Source organism: Podarcis gaigeae (assembly GCF_964106915.1).
Source record: "Podarcis gaigeae genome assembly, chromosome: 1".
Taxonomy (NCBI): Eukaryota; Metazoa; Chordata; class Lepidosauria; order Squamata; family Lacertidae; genus Podarcis; species Podarcis gaigeae.
In genome coordinates, this window is record NC_139678.1 from 20,125,247 (window position 1) to 20,147,780 (window position 22,534).

Genomic DNA, 22,534 nt, shown 5'->3' on the forward strand with positions numbered 1-22,534 from the left:
TAGCTGTTTCTGAACTTCGGCTCCTGACTATTGGCTATGCTGGGTATGATGGGAGCTGTAGTCCATCATCTGGAGGTGAGGATTACAACGGCAGTGCCATTGGGGCAGGGCTTTTGGGTGAACGGCCAGGGCCACACTCAACAGATTGAGCAGGAGTCATCGCCCCCCCCCCCCGCCCAGTGCTGCATGGCTGGCTTGTTACATCTTGAAGTGAGTGAAGTACTACACACAATGAGACCATGAAGACCACTGTTTAAAATTACCTAAATGCACCACACTTACAAATTCTTAAGAGCTGGTTGGCAGTGGTGCAACAAGATCCATTTCCCCTTATTTAATGTTGACTCCTCTCTCCACTTTTTGCCTATAAATAGGAAAACACCCGTGTGCTTGTTTCAGCACACCTAGACTTCCTGCTAGACTCCAAAAAGCCCATTGGATTTGAAGGAACCTGAACTGTTTCAGAGCCAGCTGTGTTTGCTATTGGACTCTTGATGTTTCTGTTCTCAATCTGTCCATTTGCAGAGATAGACAGGTTATTATAAAGACAACAAACATCTCCACAGTGCTTTCTTACATAGGAAACAAACTCTTGCCAAAGTTGCCTTCAACTTCCCACTCCTCTGGAAAGCTTCATAGAAACGTTTCAAAAATGTTGATAATTGAGCAAGGCAATACTAACCTTTCACTGTTGCATTATGCAACAGGATTTGTGGAGTGGAAGCATCGCAGATTTGTGGTTTGAACTACTGACTGCAACAAGCAAAAGACCCCAATTCAGCTATGTGCATCTGCAGCTCTAAATTAATGTTTCCCTGTATGAGAGATAGGAATGTCTGTGCTAAATTGCCAAAATTAATTGCATGTTCAGACCCAGAAACCTCCTCCCCCAAATAAATTCACACTTGACTCAAATTTTTGGTTTGGTTTTTGGCAGAATTTAGGTCACAACTTTATTGATTACAGAAAGTGACTGGTTTCATAGGCTCTGGTTTGACTAGCTCCCTGCCATGCAGGTAGCACTGACCCAGGGCACCAGCATAGGTCAGCCAAGGGTGAACACCTGGATAAGCGAAAGCCGGGAATGAGCTAACTCCTCCACCCAAATGTCCCCCTGGAGTCAGGCACAGGCACAACCCCCTCTCAGGGGTTGACCAAACCATCGAGTCCCCGGATTCCTTTAACGGAATACCCTTCACATAGGGATGGTGAGAGCGTTCTCCCATCCCTCTCACCTGAACCAGAGCCTATCGGCAATCTTACAAGTGACAGGCGAAACCCAACAGCCCATCAGCCAAGTGGGGAAAATTCCTGCTGTGCCCCTGTCCCAACGACAGACGACACATGACGGCATAGCAAGGTCAAGCGCAAAATGCCCTAAAATTAGGGAGAGGTAGGTGGGTGTTCTGAATGTACGTGCTGAAAGAGGAAGCTCTGGGTCACGTGCATCGAACCGTTTGGACTGCATCCCATTGGCCAGATTGTGCCCAGCTTCGAGGAACCTACCAATGTTGTGGCTTACCAAATGTTCCCAACCACAACACAGGGTGTTGGTTGTCTAGGTCTCACCGCAATACGTGCCTTCTTTAAGGGAGGACCTGATATACAGTCTTTCTGTAGGCCAACTGGTGTCCAGTTCTAGGGGCAAAACTGAATGCAGCTTTCATTTCTAGATATTTGGCTCATCCTAGATATGCATTGCTTCTATAGCAATCCCAGACTTGCCCTATGCTATATCTCAGACAAGGTAATGGCAGCTATTGATTATGGTGGACTGAATCCCTATGGCTAAGCTGGTGAAACTAGTCGAATCCATTTACAACTGAGCCAAGAAGAGTAAGGACTCTCCAAAGGAATCTGGGAATGTCTCAAGTTAATGTGGAAAGATGCCACTAAGAGAAAGAGCGGTATTGTGGTTGGTGTTGGACTAGAACCTAGGAGACAAGGATTCAAATCTGAACCCAGTCATGAAGCTCATGGGGTGACCTTGGACTATTTCACTATCTCTCAGCTTAACCTACCTCACAGGGCTGTTATGCAGATTGAATAAGGAGAGGGAGAACCATGTAGGCAACCTTCGAGCTCCTTGGAGGAAAAGGTGGGATACGAAAATATATATAATTAAACAATTGGTGGATATCTTTTATCAATGATGGGTGCAAATTGCTTTAGTTTGTTGAATAGCTTCGTTTGTACAGATCATAATCTGTAGATCTATTACTCAGCAATTAATTAATTAATTACCAGCCAAAGGGTCTAATCCTTTCGGAATTTGATAACTGTTCCATTCCGTGCCAGGAAGGTAAGCCAACTGTGCAATCCCTGGCCCTCAATCACTGCAATCTCAGTTATTCAGACACATCTCTCCTCTGACTGGTTCTGCCTTTCTCTACATTCCACAAGTTAAAAAAAGAAAAAGGGCTTGCCTTTTTAAGAGCTTCGAGAGGCTGTCATGGCAGATCCATTAATTCCTTTTGGCATTGCGAAAGTAGGTTTCACAGCTTATTAAGTGTGGGAACACACGGCAGGCGACTTCAGAGTCCATTTGTCCCATATTGATAGGGCTATTAGGATTCTCCTGAGGGCACGAAGGACATCTGTGGACATCCGGTGATGCACATCCGATGGACTGTCAGATGCATTTCAGCACTGGTCCCTAACACTTCCCAATTGTTAAGCCTTATGAATTATTAGTAGAATATCAACCACTATTTGTCTAACAGCAACTGATGCGGTAATATTTTCTATGAGAGATTATCTCATCGTAGCCAGTGCTATGCACTTTGGACCTTCAAAATAATAATAAAGGAATAAGAAGTAGGCATAAAGAAGCAAAAGCAACCAAGTGTCTTGTGGCACCTGAAAGATGAACACATTTATTTACCATGGCACAGGACTTCATGGAATCATAAAACATAGGTTGAGCTTGTTGGATCAGGCCAGTGATCTATCCAGTTAAGCATTCTGTCCTCGCAGTGACTGACCAGATGTCTGGGGGAAGCCTGCATGCTGGACCTCAGCACAACATCACTTGCCATTCCCAGAAACTAGTCTTCAGAGGCAAGATGCCTCTGACAGTGGAGATAGAACACAGCCATTGTGATTGGAAGCTGTTGATAGCCTTGTCCTCCACAAATTAGTCCAATTCTCTTCTAAAGACATCCAAGTTGGTAGCTATCACTGCATCCTGTGGGGGTGACTTCTATAGCTCTCAACTTTTCACTTTTCTTGAGAGGAATCCTATTCGGAATAAGGGAATTTCCCTTTAAAAAAAGGGAAACATTGACAGCTATGGTGAGTTCCATAGTTTAACTATGTACCATACATACCCTCCAACATTTCTCCAATGAAAACAGGGACGTCCTAAGGAAAAGTGGGACAGTCTAAGATCAAATCAGAAACCAGGACGGTTTCTGTACATCCTGGACTGTCCCTGGGAAATAGGAACACTTGCAGGGTCTGATTGTGTAAGACTCGTTCTTTCCTGTCTTTCCTGCCAGAAATCAACATGGCTACCTCTCTGGAACTGCATGAAGAATTTCTCTACAATGTGACCTGAAGAAGTAACATTTGTTTATTCCAGCTTGGATAATAATGGCGAGGGCCAAACATCTACGCATAAGACCTCCAGCAGCAGAGGCAGTATGACTCTGAATATTGGTTACTGGGAAGCAACTGTGAGGAACAGGCCAAAGCTTGTGAGCTTCCCACAGGCATCTGGTCTAGATAGGCCATAGGCCTGATCTAGTTTGGCTCGTCTTAGGTTACATCCTTAAGGCCCTTGATCATGCAGAATTGCAGGCAGAGGCCATAGCCTGGTGGCAAACACATGTTCACAGAGTTAGTGAACATGGCACCTACCTGATATTCCTGGAAAACAGCTCTTATCTGCTCCTGTCAGCATGGTCAATGGTCAGGGATTCTGGGAGTATCTTGAGAGCACCACTTTGGATACCTCTGGTATAAAAGTCATGACTAGATATGTCATACCCTCCAACACAATGTGGCCCAAATCTGGGATGCCATCTTCCAGGTCCAAAATCCTGCATGAGTCACGTGACCCACATGAGATTGTGGTCTCAGAAAAAGTGCTTTTCCAGGCATGCCACCCCCCGAAAAAAAAAAGTTTGGGGGCACTGCATGAGATTGCAGACCCCCGACAAAGTTTTTTCAACGAGAGATCTCGGTCCAAAATCACATCAGAGTAAGGCACCCAAAATGGCTGCCATACTCTCACAAGGGAAAAATGGGATGTTCCAGTTTTTCCCAGGGCAGTTGACGGGGATGGACATGGCTAGAAGCAGTCCATTCTTCAAGCAGTGATTTGGAGCAGCCATGCTAAACAGTTCCTCACTTTCCTCAGTTTTTAGCCAATTGCTTTCCATAGAGAGATCCACCCAAAAGAAACTCCTGTTTCTTGTCACTTTTGAATCTTATTATTTATAATCACCCAGATGAGCAAATTTAAATGTGTGTGTTGCTATAGGAATGGGGGGAGTTGGGGAAAGGAGGCAAAAACGAGTGTGTGCCCTTGCTAAGAAATGGTTAGCTGATGACACTGGGAGGTACGTACAACAAGAGAGTCAGATGCTTGCTTGTTCTTCCTACCTGATCAGCCCAGTTCATGTCTGCAGTGTCTTTCATTGTTTCCTTGAGAAAGTTCAGTCGAAAGAACCCTTACCCCCGCCTCTTGCTTCCTGATACTTACTGTGTGTTTTAAAAGTCAACAAGACTTTAATTATACACCTGAGTCTAAGTCCATGCCAGCTTTGGGACGACTCTGAAACTCTTGGATTGTCCACCAAGCAGAGGAAGCATCCTTCATTTCCTTCCTTCTTGGTCTTCAACAAGAATTTCAAAGTCAGGAAACAACCCCCCCTCCCTTTCATGGTCCCTCCAGGCAAAGAGTATTCCAAGCAGTCTCTGGATGATTTTGTTTTCCCCATCACTGTTGCCAGGGGAGATGAGAGAAGGCAGCTGAAAACAGCCTGAAAATGGCGTGCTTCTTTGGAAATTTGCCAAAGGAAAGAGGTTGTTTTCTGAATCCTGCTGGAACACTTACGGCGGGTTGACTGTTTCCACTGCTTCCGAGAGGTTGAATGCCTTGCGCATAGCTGTGGCAACCAGCCTGAGGGAGTGATTCTTCAGTTTGCATCCACAGCCTTCCATTCTTCACTCAAAATGCTTCTCAAACTTCTTGAACAGGATGAGTCAGAAACACTGGGCTGCAAAACTCAGATGACATAGATGTAGGAGACATTTATAATTGCCGGGCCAAAGTCAAGGAGTCCTGACCATGTAATTCATTATAAGTGATGTATTCATGGGTCTTGGTACTGAGAATTATGGAGAAATTCAGACATCAAGCACTTGTCACTTTAACTCCACACACATGCTAGTGAAAGTGTCTGCTGTTATTAGAGTTAGGCGGATCTGTCCACTTTTATTTCTCTCCATTCCTCACTTTTCGAATCTTTAGTTCATCACATTTCCACATCAGTTTGTGATTTTCTTTTAGAAGTCCCCCTGCAATATATGCATTTTGGTGCATATTTCCCCCAACACACACATTTCTACAATCAATTTCCTCATGTATTTTTGCATGTTATTTTCACTATGAGATGAATTTCTGCATGCTTCCCCCAAATATGTGCATTTTCCTATATTGAATTGCAGGATTCAGAGAAATGGGAATTTCGAGAGATGGCTGTGTTTCAATTCACATATTTTAATTGCATTAAAACCCTAACTGAACCACTCCAACTCTTAATTATTATCAAGACATGGGATGTGCTGAAGGCAAGATTCCTGTATTGCAGAGGCAAGGCTGCTGAGACTTCTGTGTAGGAAACAGTCAAAAATAAGGTCAAGAAGAATGGCAAGCTTCCTTTTTTATCTCCAAAAATAATGGAGAGAGCACAGGGGATTGGAAAAAAGAGTACTCCCCCAGGCGAGCCTCGTGTTTATTCTGCTCATACAGGTCAAGATACCATCTTCCATATCCCATTTGGATTAATGGCAATGCACAACAGCAACAGGCTCTTGATAATGAAGGACTAGGAAGCAAATTTGCTTCCACTTTTATATATTTTTACCAGAGGCCCTAAATAAAGGAAAAGAAAAAGAAAATAAATTCAATTATTGCTGTACTTGTTCAACATCTGTTTTTACACATGCAGGACCCTTGTTTTCCGGTTAAAGGCTTCCTGAGTGAATCAAATTGCAGCAATCTTTTTAGCCTGAACACAGAAAAGCTTTCGGTAGGTAAATGGAGAATCCTAGAATTGGAGAGTTGGGAGGGATCCCAAGGGGATCATCTAGTCCACCCCCTGCAATGCAGAAATCTCAATAAAGAAATGAAAAAATAAAAATAAAAAATTGTCCAGTAGCACCTCAGAGACCAACTAAGTTTGTTATTCAGCAACTTCTCTTTCAAGTCTTTATAAGAGAAGTTGCTGAATTACAACTTATTACTAAACTGAAAACTATGGAGAGACCTGGTCTGAATAGAGATATTGGATTCTTGTCTCATTATACATGCTAAAGCTATTTTTGGTCATCTGCATACCATCCCTTGCTTTTTCCTGTAGGACTAATTGCAGTCATTAACAGTCATCAACTGGTTTACCACATCTATCAGCCATAACAACAACAACAACAACAATAATAATAATTTATTTATACCCCGCCCATCTGGCTGGGTTTCCTCAGCCACTCTCGGTGGCTTCCAACAAAACACTAAAATAAAATAACCTATGAAACATTAAAAGCTTCCCTAAACAAGGCTACCTTCAGGTGTCTTCCAAAAGTCAGATAGTTGTTTATTTCCTTGACATCTGGTGAGAGGGTGTTCCACAGGGCAGGTGCCACTACCAAGAAGGCCCTCTGCCTGGTACCCTGTAACTTGGCTTCTCACAGCAAGGGAACCGCCAGAAGGTCCTCGGCGCTGGACCTCAGTGTCCGGGCTGAACGATGGAGGTGGAGACGCTCCTTCAGGTATACTGGACCGAGGCCATTTAGGGCTTTAAAGGTCAGCACCAACACTTTGAATTGTGCTCAGAAATGTACTGGGAGCCAGTGTAGGTCTTTCAAGACCGGTGTTATATGGTCTCGACAGCCGCTCCCAGTCAGTCTAGCTGTCGCATTCTGGATTAGTTGTAGTTTCCGGGGCCAATCAATCACCCATTCCCCCCACCCTTCTGAGAAATACCCCTCCCCACCCTCTCACTATATATAAGGGTCTGGTGACTTTTGCTTCAGTGTATCTGAAGAAGTTTTTATGCACACGAAAGCTTATACCCAGAACAAACTTAGTTGGTCTCTAAGGTGCTACTGGACAATTTCCCCTCGACTGCGTCAGACCAACCCGGCTACCTAACTGAATAAGGAAATGAAGATGTTACTATGCATGTTGTTCCATCAACCATGTTCCACACCAGTCTTTGGGATGAAGCGCCCCCACCCCCAATAGGAGAATGTCTTGGTTTTAAAACAACCACATACCTTGTCAATGGGAAGATACGTAATGTCCCAAAATTGCTCCACCGCAAGGGAAGAGGAGAAGGAAACTAAGCCTTATCAGGAATGGTTGAAGGAATTGGATATGTTTATAGCCTGGAGAAGAGGAGACAGGCAGTGATATGGCAGCCATCTTCAAATATCTGAAGGGATGTCACGTGGAAGATGGAGCAAGCTTTCCCCCCCTGCTGTCCAGAGGGTGGAACATGAACCAATGAATTCAAATGACAAGAAAGGTGACTCTGATGAAACATTCAAAAAAACTTTCTGAGGATGAGAGCTGTTTGACAGTGGAATGGACCCTCAGAAGGTGGTGGACTCTCCTCCACTGGAGGTTATTAAGCAGAGGTTGGATGTCCATCTGTCTTGCTTTAGTTGAGATTGCTGAATTGCAAGGAGCTGGATTAGATAATTCCTTTGGTCCCTTCCAACTCTAGTTCTATGATTCTATGACATTGTGGAAGCCATAGATTCTGAATATGTTAAGTAAGCACTCTGTAACCCCAACACTGCCCAGTATGTGGGAAGCAGGGCTTTCTTTCAGCTGGAACTCACCAGAACTCAGCTCCGGCACCTCTCAGGTGGCCGCCATGGCCATTCTAAGACAGCGAGTTCATGATGAGTTCTGGCACCGATTTTCCTAGTGAAATCACACTGGTGGGAACCGTTACATGACATGACCCAGTCTCCTTTGAAATGTTCTGTATATATTTGGCAGCAAGCTTGCACGCAAGTAGCTGATGGGCCCTTGCCTGTCGAGAAATTGATGCATTATTTATCCTTCCCAATGCACCACCAAATATGGAAATTTTTGCCATTACTGATAATTTAATGAGTTTACTAAAAGCTCATCTTTAAGGGGCATTTGAGTGTTGTTGTTGTGGAAATCCACAGTCATGATTAATAACTGGAACTAACTACTCTACGGTCCTTGCGAAAACGTACCACCCACTTGCAGAGTACAGAAACAGTGGGCACCGTGGAAATTCAGCGCTGGCAGAATCCAGGAGGAATCAGGTAGCAGTGGGATTAGTGTCTCTCCCACTCACTAGAAGGCTTCAGTCTCAGTTTGATTTTCTTCCTGCTTTTCCCTGTGGGGAAACTGGCAGACTATATAGTACAGAGAGAGCGCTAACTAGCAAGGGAGGCAGCCTACATTGAAGGGGAACTGACACAAGGTAGAAAGTGAAGGTTTCAGTAACATTTCTTTCCTGTTGCTCAGCCTGAATAATAAAATGATGGTGGATGATGGCATTATATAGCCCAGGGATGTCCAACTTCAAAGAGACTGTGATATACTCCCACTAAAAAAAAAAAACTGGCAGTGATCTAACCATTGTATTGACCAAAGTTGTTGAGCTTTTTGGGGGGAGGGAGACCCAAGGTTGTTGATTTTTTTGGGGGGGGGGGCGATCAATCAGGATCACACGATCGACCAGAACATCCCTGATATAGCCCATCTGGGTCTGTTTTATGTTCCTTTTCCTGCATCTGAATATTGTTGACCCAAGTGGAAAGCGTACATCAACTTCTTTCAGGTCTGTTCAGACATGTCTGATGGAAGGCCAGTCTTTCTCCAGGGCTTCCTTCACATCCCCTGAGACTGGGCAAGTGTGAGCAGTGGCAACTGGCCACATCTGTTGCTTTAAATGTGCATGGTTTGTGCACATTGAGACTAATTTACTTATTTACTTATTTATTATTTACCGCAGCTGCTTATATACTGCTTGATTGTTTCTAAGCAGTGTATTAAAAGCTGGCTCCTGTGGTACTTCTTCATCAAGAAAAATCATAAGTATTGCAGGGGGTTGGGCTAGATGACCCTTGGGGTCCCTTCCAATTCTACTGTTCTGTGGTTCTATGATTCTAGACAAATCAGAACTGTTTCCATCAACATCACACTACTTTTAATTAATGACACAGAACTGGGTACTCTCTCTCTCTCTCTCTCTCTGTGTGTGTGTGTGTGCTCGCACATGCTTTCACTTTAAGAGCAGGGTAGGTTTTATGCTAAATGTGGTGCAGGAAGGGAAATGCATAATGGGAGTGGAAGAAGCACTGTCTGCCTTTAGCGCAAGCTGGAAAATTAAAAATGGAGTAAGAAAAAATAAGCAGATAGTTTCTCTGCATGGTACAGATTGGTACAATCAGGATCCATTTCAATCAGGCTTAAGGCCCACTTGTGAAATGCCTCCACTGTGGGGAGGCCCAACAAGGTGTGGTCCCTCAAGATTTGGTATCTATCTATATCTATCTATCTATCTATATCTATCTATCTATCTATCTATCTATCTATCTATCTATCTATCATCTATCTATATCTATCTATATCTATCTATCTATCTATCTATCTATCTATCTATCTATCTATCTATATCTATCATCTATCTCTATCTCTATCTATCTATCTATCTATCTATCTATCTATCTATCTATCTATCATCTATCTATCTATCTATCTATCTATCATCTATCTAATCTCATCTACCTATCATGTACCTATCATGTACCTATCATCTACCTGTCATCTATCTATCTATCTATCTATCTATCTATCTATCTATCTATCTATCATGTATCTATCATGTATCTATCATCTATGTATCTATCATCTATCTATCATCTAGCTATCTAGCTATCATCATCATCTTCTATCTTTCTACTATCCATCCATCCATCCATCCATCTCCTTCACTTCCTTTCCTGTGCAGTAAATTCTGTGGCCTTTTAGAAAATGTCTTTCAATGCCTTTCCTTGAATCACACATCCAGAGACCAGTTGAGGGTGGGGGTGGGGGGACCATGCATGGCATCAGTGTGACTCACCAGGGCCAATTTGACTGCAGAATGAGGACTTCAGTTGGAAGGTACAAACCCAGCAGCCGTAGCTATCTCATCACTTGTGCCATCGATTCCTTTTAAAGATAAATGCACATTATTTTTTCATTTAGTTTGCAACCTGCCAACCATACAGGGAAGACTAGGAAACTATTCAGGCAGATCAGGACACATTAATTCAGAAATACAAGGGTATTTAGACATACAAGTTGGAAGGTCATGGAGTTGGGGACATTCTTGGCTTGAGGCAAGTTAGTTCTGTTTAATGGTTGAGGGGAAAGGGGAATGGAGGCCCCATTCTTGTTCCTTGGCAAAAAAAATACCTCAGTCCCTTCCTATTTCATTTTCCTGTGAAACCTCACCACAGCAGAAAGAGACCCGTTTGCACAAGCCGAGATTCTCTCCTACTGTTCAACCCAGGAAAGAGAAATTCTTAATGAGGAATGGTTGTTAACAGGCCTGATTTTCCTCTCCGTTGGATCAATTTTACACTGGCATAGCTCAGATGAACTCCACCGAGCTGTGCAGCGTAATGGAGTGTGGAGTGTCTGGCCCGAAGCCCTTTAAACAAGCTCGGTGCCATTTCTTTTGCTTGTATCTAATAAAATTAGTAAGATTTAAATCTGTGTCGGGGGAAATTCCTCAAGCAAAGAACACTGTAAGATGTTCGTCGCTTGGTTCACGGTTGCACCCAATAAATAAATGTTGCCTTACTTGGGTCCTGCCAATATTTCTGAGCTACAGTGGAAAGGCAAGGCTGGCTTGGTTATCAAGTTATTAATGGTCAAACGCTCATCTGGGTTTGCGACAGAGTGATGCAGGAGGCTGCCTAAGACGACAACACTTTATAAGGAAGAGAGCTCTTATGCTCTGTTATCAGGCGGAAGGAATGCCGTGCTGCCTTGTTGCATCTGCTTTCATGGCTCAAAACCAGCATAAGAGAAAGAAAGGCAGGGAATCAGAGAGATGTTTCATGTGTATCAGTTGTACTTGGGAACGGATTTATCAGTATACAGTTTTGCACACAGCATTGTTTATAAATAGTACACATGTGTCTGAAATCGGAGAACCTGTGGTTCTCCTGATGTTGATGGATTCCATCTTCTATCACCCCTGGTCATGGGACATGATGGCTGGGTCCCATAGGAATTGGCATTCATCAACATCTGGAAGGCCACAAGGTCCCCAGATCTGCTGTATCAAGATAGTAATGTACAGGCAATATGCAAAAATTAATATCTCTGGGTGGGAATTTTCATAGAAAGTTTGGAGGACATGCCAGTCAGGAAGCTAAGCAAGAAGGGGAAGGGGAATGTTCTCCCAGGTAGGGCGGAGAAAGATGCCCTGATTGATACCCTAGAGAACCACTGCTGGCCATGTTGACAATACTGAGTGAGATGAACCAATGGTCTGAATTGGTATATGGCAGCTTCCTATGTTCCAAGAGCTCTTACTCGTATTGCCTCTCTTAAACAAGACTAGAATTGGTGCAGGAAACTCCCAATTCCACTCAGATGCAATTAGGTCCAATGGCATGTTGATGGCATCCATCTGTCTCAAGAGACAGTGGAGTGCACCTCTGGGGGGAGAAGTCAAACTGCTGAGTTAGCAACACCGAAGTGAACTCCCCGGGGCACAAGCCTGGGCACTGTGTATGGGGTTCCTGGGCTGCCCAAATGACAAGATACCCCTCTTGGCCTCACTGATGCAGTCCCAAGGAAAGGGAGCAATATGTTTGGCACCAGCTTGGCTGCAGGAGTTGCTGGAAGGGGGTAGACAAGGTTCCCTTGAAAATGACCCAGCTTACTCAATGACAGCCGCCCATTACTCCCAGATAAATGGGTTTTATCTGGGAGAAACCCACAAATGCCTCCCCCTCTTCCTGGCAGTGAAAAACATTACATGTAGACTAACCATTTGTTGCCCTTGCATGAAACTCAAAAGCAGCTGCCCGGGGCGGACGGCCAACTCTGCCAAATGGTAGGGCCGGCCCTGGGCTGCTTTGAGATGAAGGGCAGGATGTAAATTTCATAAATAAATGAGAAACCATAGAAACCACCGTACACTACAGAGGATAAAGAAGCATGCTCTTGAGCACGCACTTGAAATATGAAGCGAATATATTTTTGCAAAATGGCCACCTTCAGTGGCTCCGAAGAGCTAGAAAGAGAAAAGTTGATGATTTCAAGGGAATTTAGGCCAAGCAATTAAGCTGCAATCCTTCCAGCCCTGAGAGGATTTTTTTAAATAAAAAAAAGACACTCGGAAAATGACAAGTGGCATTTTAATTGTGTGGCAGCCAGCAGGGTTGACATACTAATAGGTATTATTCTGAGGAGAATAAAGTGAAGCAGGAAAGTCAAGGGAATGTTGCCTGCAAACGGGGCTGTTTAGACAGCTGTTAAATGCAGCTGCTAGCATCTTCTCTGAGCTTTGCAGGTTTCAACCACATGGGGATTTTATGACACAGCTGACAGGTCTGAGGAGTCCCTCTGTGCTCAGGCAATCTTTGAGGGAGTCCTGTTGGGGACAGAGTCTAACTCTGAAGCTCACAGCATTTCATTTAAGCTCCGCTGTTCATAAAGGTGTGAAGAGAAAATAAGGGTTCTGTGGGCACATTAGTGGCACAATATTTGCCTTGCATGCAGAAATCCCAGGTTCAGTCCATGGCATCTTCAGTTAGGGTTGGGAGAGGTGTCTGTCTGAAACCCTGGAGAACTGTGGCCACTCATAGCTAAACAAATCAGTGGTCTGACTCGGTAGATGACAGCTTCCTGTCTAAGAACTTTTACAGTCTTGCTGAAACAAGAATGGAAAAGACACCGGAAACTCCTGGTTGCGTGGCGAGTTCCCGCCTCCCACCAGTAGAAATAAAGACACATGACACCATTATTTTAAGTTAATGGGCTAAAATTGGCCACAGCTTTATTGGTTACAGGTAAAGAGTGGTATTGGCTTAGGCATTGGTCCTATACGACTATCCGGCTTCAGCCTGATTGCTTGAAGACCATGAAGGGTTAACACCAGCAGGGGGAGCCCTGCTGATGCACATGAATGAGGGATTCCCCTGGGGTCACCGCTCGGGGGCGCGCTTTAGGCCCTGGCCTCCATAGGTTTTGGACGAGGCCAGGCCCCCAGAATCCTTTACTGGACTACCCTTCAATATTTGGGGGAGGTGATGGTGCTCCTCCCCCCCCAACACATCTACATAATAATACCCCTACCAATGCCTAACTGTCAAAACCAAAGGAGTTGTGACGATTTGCTACAAGGTAGGTGAAAAACCAAATGCCTGGTGTTAATTTGCCAAGGGGAAAAAATTCCTACCAGGCCCCTTAACAGCGGCCAACTGAGGTCCATAGCAAGGTCAGAAGGGGAACCTTAAAGGGCGGGTGGGTGGGTGGGAAACCTCAGCAGCTGAGCGGCCAAAAGAGGGAGATCCTGGGGCCGCGCTTGCCGATTGGCTGGCTCAGGGGATGACGCAGACCTGAGGATTCCCCTGATCAGGCGGGGGCTGGAAGCCAGGCTCCGCGCGCGTGTTGGGGGTGTGAAGCCCGCAACACCACCTCCTCCCGAGGTTGGAAGTGGCTTTCCACTCAGATGCAACTGAGTCCAGTGCCATCTAGTGACTAAACTATATAATGACACTATCCACCCAATCCCCATCAACAAAAAAAGAGAGACACATACCCAGAGGCACCAGCTTGTGAGGGTCATTGGGGGATATGATGTCGTGCATGCATGAAGTCACCTGTGACATCACACACATGCAACATCAGGATGTTGGGAGGAGTCGGGGGCAGAGCCAAATGCAGTGGCCGCACGGCTTCAACGGCCAGTGGCGGCTCCTCCTCCTGCCACCACCACTGGCAGTGGGCTGCTTTGACCCTCTTTTCCCTCCTTGACAGGAGGAGGAGAAGAAGGAGCTGACCACTGAAGCCACACCATGCTTGGCTCTCCACTAAGCTTCCTCCAGCTCTGATTTTTTGGGACATTGTGGGGTCACGGCCCCCCCCAAAAGGGTTCAGCCCCCATGAGTTGGCACCCCTGCACACACCTATTTCATTGGGGCCCAGGTGAGCATCAGAATGTAAATACACAGTTAACGTAGATAAGGAGCAGGCAACCTTTTTGGCTCAGTGGGCCAGATCCTTATCAGGATCAGCCTTGCAGGTCACATTTGACAGGTGGTAGTGCCGCCTACCTTTCTGTTTCCATGGCATCAGAATGATGTCACATGCAATGCGCTTTGAAGTCCTGCAACAGGTTCGTGGCCTTCTTCATGTCCACTGTGATGGACAAGCAAAACTCCACCCAGACCAATTACTCCAAGTTGCACAATGAAACAAAACCGACACGCATTAGAATTCTTAAGTGACATAATCTAGCTGTATCATGGAAGACTAGGAAGGTGGGGGAAACAGGTTTACAATTTTTAAAATAGAATAATGCAGCAAATTGTAGACAATTGAATTTAAAACTGGGAAAATGAGGAAGGGAGAGTTTTACCCCGTCCTAATTACCGTATTTTTTGCTGTCTAAGACGCACCAGACCACAAGACGCACCTAGTTTTTGGAGAAGGAAAGCAAGAAAAAAAAATTCTGAATCTCAGAAGCCAGAACAGCAAGAGGGATCACTGTGCAGTGAAAACAGAAATCCCTCTTGCTGTTGTGGCTTCTGTGATAGCTGCGCAGCCTGCATTCCCTCCATAAGATGCACACACATTTCCCCTTACTTTTTAGGAGGGAAAAAGTGACTCTTATAGAGCAAAAAATACGGTAGTTGTTCTTTCCCTTTTATTCCCTCTGCCCACTCTGGCTTCCACTGAATTATAAGCAAGAAATAAAAATCCCAGATCCACTTTTACTTGTCCAGCTGAGAGGCCCCGGTCATCCATTAAAAGCTGTCTTCTCAATGTTAAGAAATTAAAGTTTCAGGTGTTCCGATGGTAATTATGTTCCTTGGCTCTAATGAATCGGAATGGCAACTTTGCAGCAAGCTCTCCAAAATACTTTGCAGTGATGAGTGCTGTATTCACCAAAACATCCCTGTGGTAGGGCGCATCCTGTAGCTTGCATAAGTAAAGCATTAACACATTTCAAAAATAAGAGAGGAGAACATCAAACATCCATTAACAAGGAAATCTTGAAGATTCTAGCTTTTTATAAGTGCTGAGCATCACATTAAAATTCATGTGGCTGGGAGCGTAAAGGGAGGAAGGTGGAGTGCTATCGGACAATGTAATTGTCTGCAGAAATGCATATTGTAAAGGAGGCTAATGAAATCTCAAAGATTAAGCTAGTGGTGTCCCCAATTTTTGTGAGGTTCAATATTTGTGTTTGAAATGCCCAACAATAATTAGGATGGTTAGTCCTCCCTTTCTTTTCTTTTTGCACTACAGTTCCCATAGTGCTCCTAGATTTGGCAGAATGATTTCGTTACTATGATATCACTTGAGGAGGACATCATTTATTTAAAGGTGCGCAGTCAAAGGTATTCTCTTTTCTTCTTGCTGAGAGCTACGTTGGGCATAGTATTTGTTAGGGGTGTGCATCAGCTCTGTGTGTAACCCTAATAACTAGGCAAATTGAGGCAGTTCTGGGCAAACTCTCATGTTCCTCAGCCAGGCCACTCCATTAACAAGGCATCTCAAACGGGGCGAGGGAGTCCCCAACTTTTCAAGTCACTCAGTTGCCTTGGTTTTTCCAATAAGTCAAATGGTTGACTGATCTCATGTTTTCGGTTTAAGTGTTGGTTGAGTTTTGTTACTGCTTAGAATTTGCTTATTGTACTGGCATTTTTATCTATTACATGATATGGTTTTAGGATGTTGTTATATGCCACTCTGGGTACACTTAGTAGAAGAGTGGGATATCATTTTGGTTGATGCTGTTGTTGTCATGGTGTTGACCTGCAGAGTACTGGACTGAGTAGGTAAAGTTTCCTGAGTGTTAGGGCACATCCACACTTTTGCCCCATACTCTTGACCCACACTTTCTAGGCCCAGGTCTGGGTTTTTCTAGTCTGTATCCGAGTGCTCTATTTTTTGCCCTGCCACTTTCCCCAGGAAAACCCAATCTTTACCATTGAATTGGAGCAAACAGCATTCAGGTTTTTCAGCAGATTGCTGTTTGCTCTGGTTCAACTATAAAAAGCGGGTTTTCATGAATCTGGAAAGCCCAAACCTGTGCTGAGAAATGCAGAGAAAAGGTAAGTGTGGATGATCCCTTAGATCAGGGATCCCCAAACTCAGACCTCCAGATGTTTTGGGACTACAACCCCCATCATCCCTAGCTAACAGGTGCAGTGGTCAGGGATGATGGGAATTGTAGTCCCCAAACATCTGGAGGGCCGAGTTTGGGGGTGCCTGCCTTAGATGAACAACAGTTTGTGGTTTGCAAAAGCCGAGCCGGCCAGCCCTGCCAAACAGCTCCCACCATTCGCTTGGATCCCATCAGTTAGCCTGCTGCCCTCGGCTACCTTGAGCAATGTTATCTCATTGCCACTGTTGAGGTAAGGTTGGATTCTGCCAGGCTGCGTACATGCTGTACAAGGAATGGGTGTGTGTGCATGGCACCCTGTGCTTTGTAAAATGTCTTAGGCTTGTGCAAAAAGTACAGCAGAAATTTCAGGCTGCCCTCGGCCTGAAAGCGAGATGAGCGCCGCAACCCCATAGTCACCTTTGACTGGACTTAACCGTCCAGGGGTCCTTTACCTTTTTTATCTTACAGTAGAAGTTATTATGCCTGAGAGCAAATTCAGGGAGACCACAATAAGCTGTTCATGGAGTCGGTCTGCAGGCGTAAAGGTCGCTGCCTTCAAAGCAACATCCTTATGCAACATTTCTCTCCAGTGTCTACTGGCAGCACCTGAAACCAGAGGGATAAAACTCAGCACAGGAGCACAGGAGTTTCAAGGGCACTTGAATCTTAAATGCGTTTGAAATGTTGAGAAAACGCTTCACTTCATTCTCTTTCAATCACCAGCAACTTGATACAAGTTCAGGTAAGTGGAACTGGTGTTCTCCAACTCAGACTCCTTGAGAAAAATGAGAAACGGAAACAGCGGTTTCCTTCTGTGCTTGACAAGGGGTTTCAGAACCAAGCATAAACAGTATATGGAAGTTTAGATCCCTGTTTCACACCACAAGGATCCTGATTCAAGCTCTAGAACAGTGGTCAGGAATTTGTGGCTATCCATATGTTGTGGGACTCCAACAACTATAATCCCTGATTATTGATCATGCTTGCTGGGAGCTGATGGGAGATGGACTCAAACGACATAAGAAAGGCCATAGGTTTGTCACTAACCAATATAATTGTTTAATGTACGTTGAAATGGGAATTACATAATGTGCTTGCATTACATACTGTGAAGCATGACTGGAAGTTGCCATGAAGTTGAAGAAGAGCCTACCAGCTTAATCATTAATGGAGTTGTGTAACAGAACTGTATCTTTGTGGCTCTGTCACAAGGTCATTAGCTTACAGTCACATGAAAAAAATAGTATTTCAGGTCTATGCATATGCTAATCTGGTAGGCATCCATGCTGGGTGTGGTGCTCCTTTTGTTCTAAGCTACCAAAGAGAATGGATGTGCATTTCCCTGTCTCCAGCAAACAGCCTGAGGCTAATAGAGGCTGCAATGGAGAAGAGAGAGAGAGAGCTTTGTTTTTTAGCACAGAACGCAACATATATTTAATGCAATATGCCTTTTGCTGTGATCAGTACAGTGGTACCTCGGGTTAAGAACTTAATTCATTCTGGAGCTCCGTTCTTAACCTGAAACTGTTCTTAACCTGAGGTACCACTTTAGATAATGGGGTCTCCCGCTGCCGCCGCATGATTTCTGTTCTCATCCTGAAGCAAAGTTCTTAACCCAAGGTACTATTTCTGGGTTAGCGGAGTCTGTAACCTGAAGCGTCTGTAACCCGAGGTACCACTGTATAAGAAATATGAAACTAACTGGTTGCAGTTTTTATTTTTTTAAGTTGTTTTGAAATTAAGTCCTGTGAGTAAAGCTTTTGAACCATATTTTTGGACTGGATAATTTTTATTTCAGCATGAGAGTCAGTATTTATTCACCCAGTAGCTTCCGCAAGTGCAGTATTAATAATCTCAATACCTACTGCCCTCAAGCCCCTTGCTGACACCATTCTGTGCTGCTGAATGTGGGTCTGAACGTGGAACTCTGCACCCCAAGGTCAGCCAGACTTCATAAGTGATCTTTGTCAAGGTAGGAATCTACAGCACTTCCAAACTGCAGGCAAAGAAGAATCCACCAATCTGAAGCACTTCTAGCACACAATATGTTATGGCTGAACAACAACAACAAAAGGCCTGACCTTTTAAAGATGGCAAGTCACCGATTGTTACTCCAGGGAAGTGGACTTTTTTTGCTTCTTACTCATTGGTTCCCAAGATACATACCTCTCTGGATGAAGAAGAAGCTGGTCCTCACATGTATTATTTTGTAGTGGGGGATAGAAGTTCTTGAAGGAATGTGAACAGACAGCTCTCTCCGGAGGCAAGTGCTAGAAAGGCCACTGCTGAGGTGAGCCCATAATGCACAGCACCACTTTGAGAGGAAGCAGAACTAGAAATGGAATTTCCACGCTTTCTGCCATCATATATAGCAGCCTACACCATGCTGTCTGGGGCTGATGGGAGTTGTAGTTCAAAACCTTAGTGGGCATCAGGTTGGCGAAGGCTACTATATAACAGTGAACTCAGTTCTCCAAGTGTTGCACATTTATGCAACTAAGAGGCACTACTCACATACAAAAGGGAAGTGTCGACAGGACTGGAGAAAATCTACATTTTTGCAAAAATACAAACATTCTTTAGCGGGGGAAATGCTAAGAGGGTGATCCACAAACTGTCCAATGGGAACTGAGCATCCTCAGGATGCCGACTGACTGTTGGGGAGGCATGAAAAAAAAAAAGGTAGGGATTAAGATGGAGTACTCTGAAGAGGAGCCTTCCACATGGCAACATGTTGGTAATCACTAGAGACGAAGGCCAGAATTCTGCACCTTGATGAGCAACAGCTCAGAAGGTTGTGGCAGCCAACCTTAGAACTGCATGCATGGATCTCTTATATAGCCAAAGCATACACTAAATAAACATACACCCGCTATCTTTGAAAATTCTGGCAAAGGTTGTCTTTTGCAGAGAACCCTACATCCTGCAACAAGCACAGAAGCTAAAAAAAAAGGGGGGGTTTCCTCCTATTTGGAAATCCTAGAGTGAATCGTACTTCTCTGGCTGCTATGGTGTTTGCAGGAAAAAAACAATTGCCTTAGGAGTTGGAGGAGCCCTCCCCTGACCTTAGTTACCATCCAGTAACTAATAGAAAATGATAACAGAACCAGTCATAAATTACAAATAGATGGAAAGTGAATGAAGGTCAAAAAGCCAGACACATCTAAAGCTTCCCAGAAGAGACATGTAAACATGCTGTCACAGCTTCATGAATACAATATTAATGGTTATTACAGCACAAAATAATGGGACTTATGACTATGCACAGAATCACCAACCACTTTCATTAAATTCTTTTTATGATGCTTCCCGTCTCTACTTCCTCCTGATTAACCCAAACATAATCTAAAAACTAAAAGTACAGTGGTACCTCGGGTTAAGAACTTAATTTGTTCTGGAGGTCCGCTCTTAACTTAAAACTGTTCTTAACCTGAAGCACCACTTTAGCTAATGGGGCCTCCTGCTGCTGCTGTGCCGCCACTGCACGATTTCTGTTCTCCTCCTGAAGCAAAGTTCTTAACCCGAGGTAATATTTCTGGGTTAGCGGAGTCTGTAACCTGAAGCGTATGTAACCTGAAGCGTATGTAACCACTGTAAGGGCAAGGACAAAATTGTATAATATAACAATACTGAAGCTATAATCAGTTATGACCCCATTGTTGTATGCATGCAGGAAACAGGAAGGCCAGTGAGCCAGAGGCGTAAGAGTGGTTTGAATGAACCTATATCAGAAGGGGGATGTGTGCCAGACGCACTGAGGGGAAGGCTAATGAGTCAAGGCCCATCCAGAATTGATCCCAAAGCTCCATGTTGGATTAGTCAACAGCAAAGTTCATGAATCCATAAGTGGTTACAAGGCTATACGTAATCTGCGTTAAGGAAATGGATCAAAATTCTGCACCCAGAAGCTTGTGGCTTGCATATTGTGTGCTTAGTTTTTAATCATTCTTTGTTTCCTGAAATACTACTGTATGCATGAAATGTTCAGGGGGTGGGGGACACTGTGTGTGTGTGTGTGTGTGTGTGTGTGTGTGAGAGAGAGAGAGAGAGAGAGAGAGAGAGAGAGAGAGAGGTGTCTTCTGTGGCATCCCCCCCGATTAAATTGCTTCCATGTATTTCCATACCCTCCAACATTTCTCCGTTGAACATAGGAATGTCCCATTCCATAATGATATTTTTACTATTTATAACCCACACATCTTACTGGGTTGCCCCAGCAGCTTCCAACATATATAAAAACATAATAAAACAGTAAACATTAAAAAAAACTTCCCTAGAGGGTTGCCATATTTTGAAGAGCAGAAAAGAGGACACATTTGCCGACTTCTACTTTTAACTATGGATCACTATGATGACTCTACCCATGAAAAAGAGGACGTGTCCTGGGAAAAGAGGACACATGGCAACCCTACTATACAGGATTGCCTTCAGACGGCTCGGGGGTCGGATAACTCCATACCCTCCAACATTATTCCAATGAAAATAGGGACATCCTAAGGAAAAGTGGGACATTCTAGGATCAAATAAGAAACTAGGGCACCTTCTCTAAATCAGGGATGTCTCTGGAAAATAGGGAGGGTCTGTATTCTCCCCCATTCAAACAGTAAACACCAGCTGGAGATGGAGGGATTATTAAGAGGGAAACAGTGTGAGGAAAATGGATAAAATGTCTCCTTCCTCCAAGATTAACAACAGCAACCACCACCACCACCACCATTTCAGTTTTTTAAACAAGTAAGGCAGTCAAGTCACAGATCTTCTACCTCATGTGTAGTCTGGCCCTGAGTGAATTCCACTTATGAAATCCATGTGTCTGACTCCTCATGTAACATCTGGATGGGACACAGTATTTGTCACATTCATGCAGTTATATTTTCATCTCATTTTTCAGCTGAACACTGTCTTTTCCCAAAGTGGCTCATATCAGTTCTAAGGGCAGGAGAGAGAAGCCCTGCCCCCAGGCTCACACAATAAAAAGAAGAGAAGGGCAGTGGTGGGAAAAGTTAGAGGAGGGAGACCAGTTTGACAGCACCAGAACAATGTAGTGAGTTGTCAACAGGCCTTTGTGTACATCCATTTAGGGCCAGGCTTATCTTCCCTTGATGGTGGTCTGGCATGAACAGAGCTGCTGCATCTGACCCAACAGACCCTTGTTCCTCTGGCTGGAAGCTGAGATGGGCTTCCCCATACTTCTTCAGTTGCAGGACAACAGGCAGTTCAGTTGAAGCAGAGCATTCTATTCTCTCCATTGTGAAGTGGGGAAGCAAGCACCTTCGGTTGATGTGCGGGCCCAGGTTCTGTCTTCTTGTTGCTGTGAGGCAGGAGGTACAAACTCCCAGTGGTCCATGATCTCCTGACTACAGAGAGCACAGTGTGCTCTGTAGCCAGAAGTGGCTTGAGTATGGGGCAGAGTTTCCCAGTTGCCTGTTTCCCGGTTGGTGGGACACTGTTGCTTATCAGGAGTTAGAAGGGTGGTGCAGTGGGGAGATTGGCTTGGTGCAAACCCAATAGCAGGAGGACTGGGCAGACTCCAATGATACATTTGCACTGTGCCAACTTCCCCTGGCCCCTCTCCCATCTGGAAAACATCAGGGAACCACTGGGCAAACCAATTGTGGCTGCTGCCCCAGGGCAAATGAGAATTTGTGGAAAGGTGAGGGAAGAAGGAGGAGGAGGAGTTGAGCGTGCAATCAGAGAATGTTTTTTTTTTTAAAAAAAAATATTTTATTAAGGGTTTTCTTGTTTTACAGTGTAAGTGTAATGCCTCGTATTTTTTCCCCCCGTGTAACATTTTTACAAATCCATTTCATTTGTTAGGGGGAGAAGAAAAAAGAAAAGAAAAAAAAAGAAAGAAAGAAAGGAGGGTGGAAGGAGGGGAGATGGATGGGGGTGGAGTCGGGTAGCGGTGTTTCTAT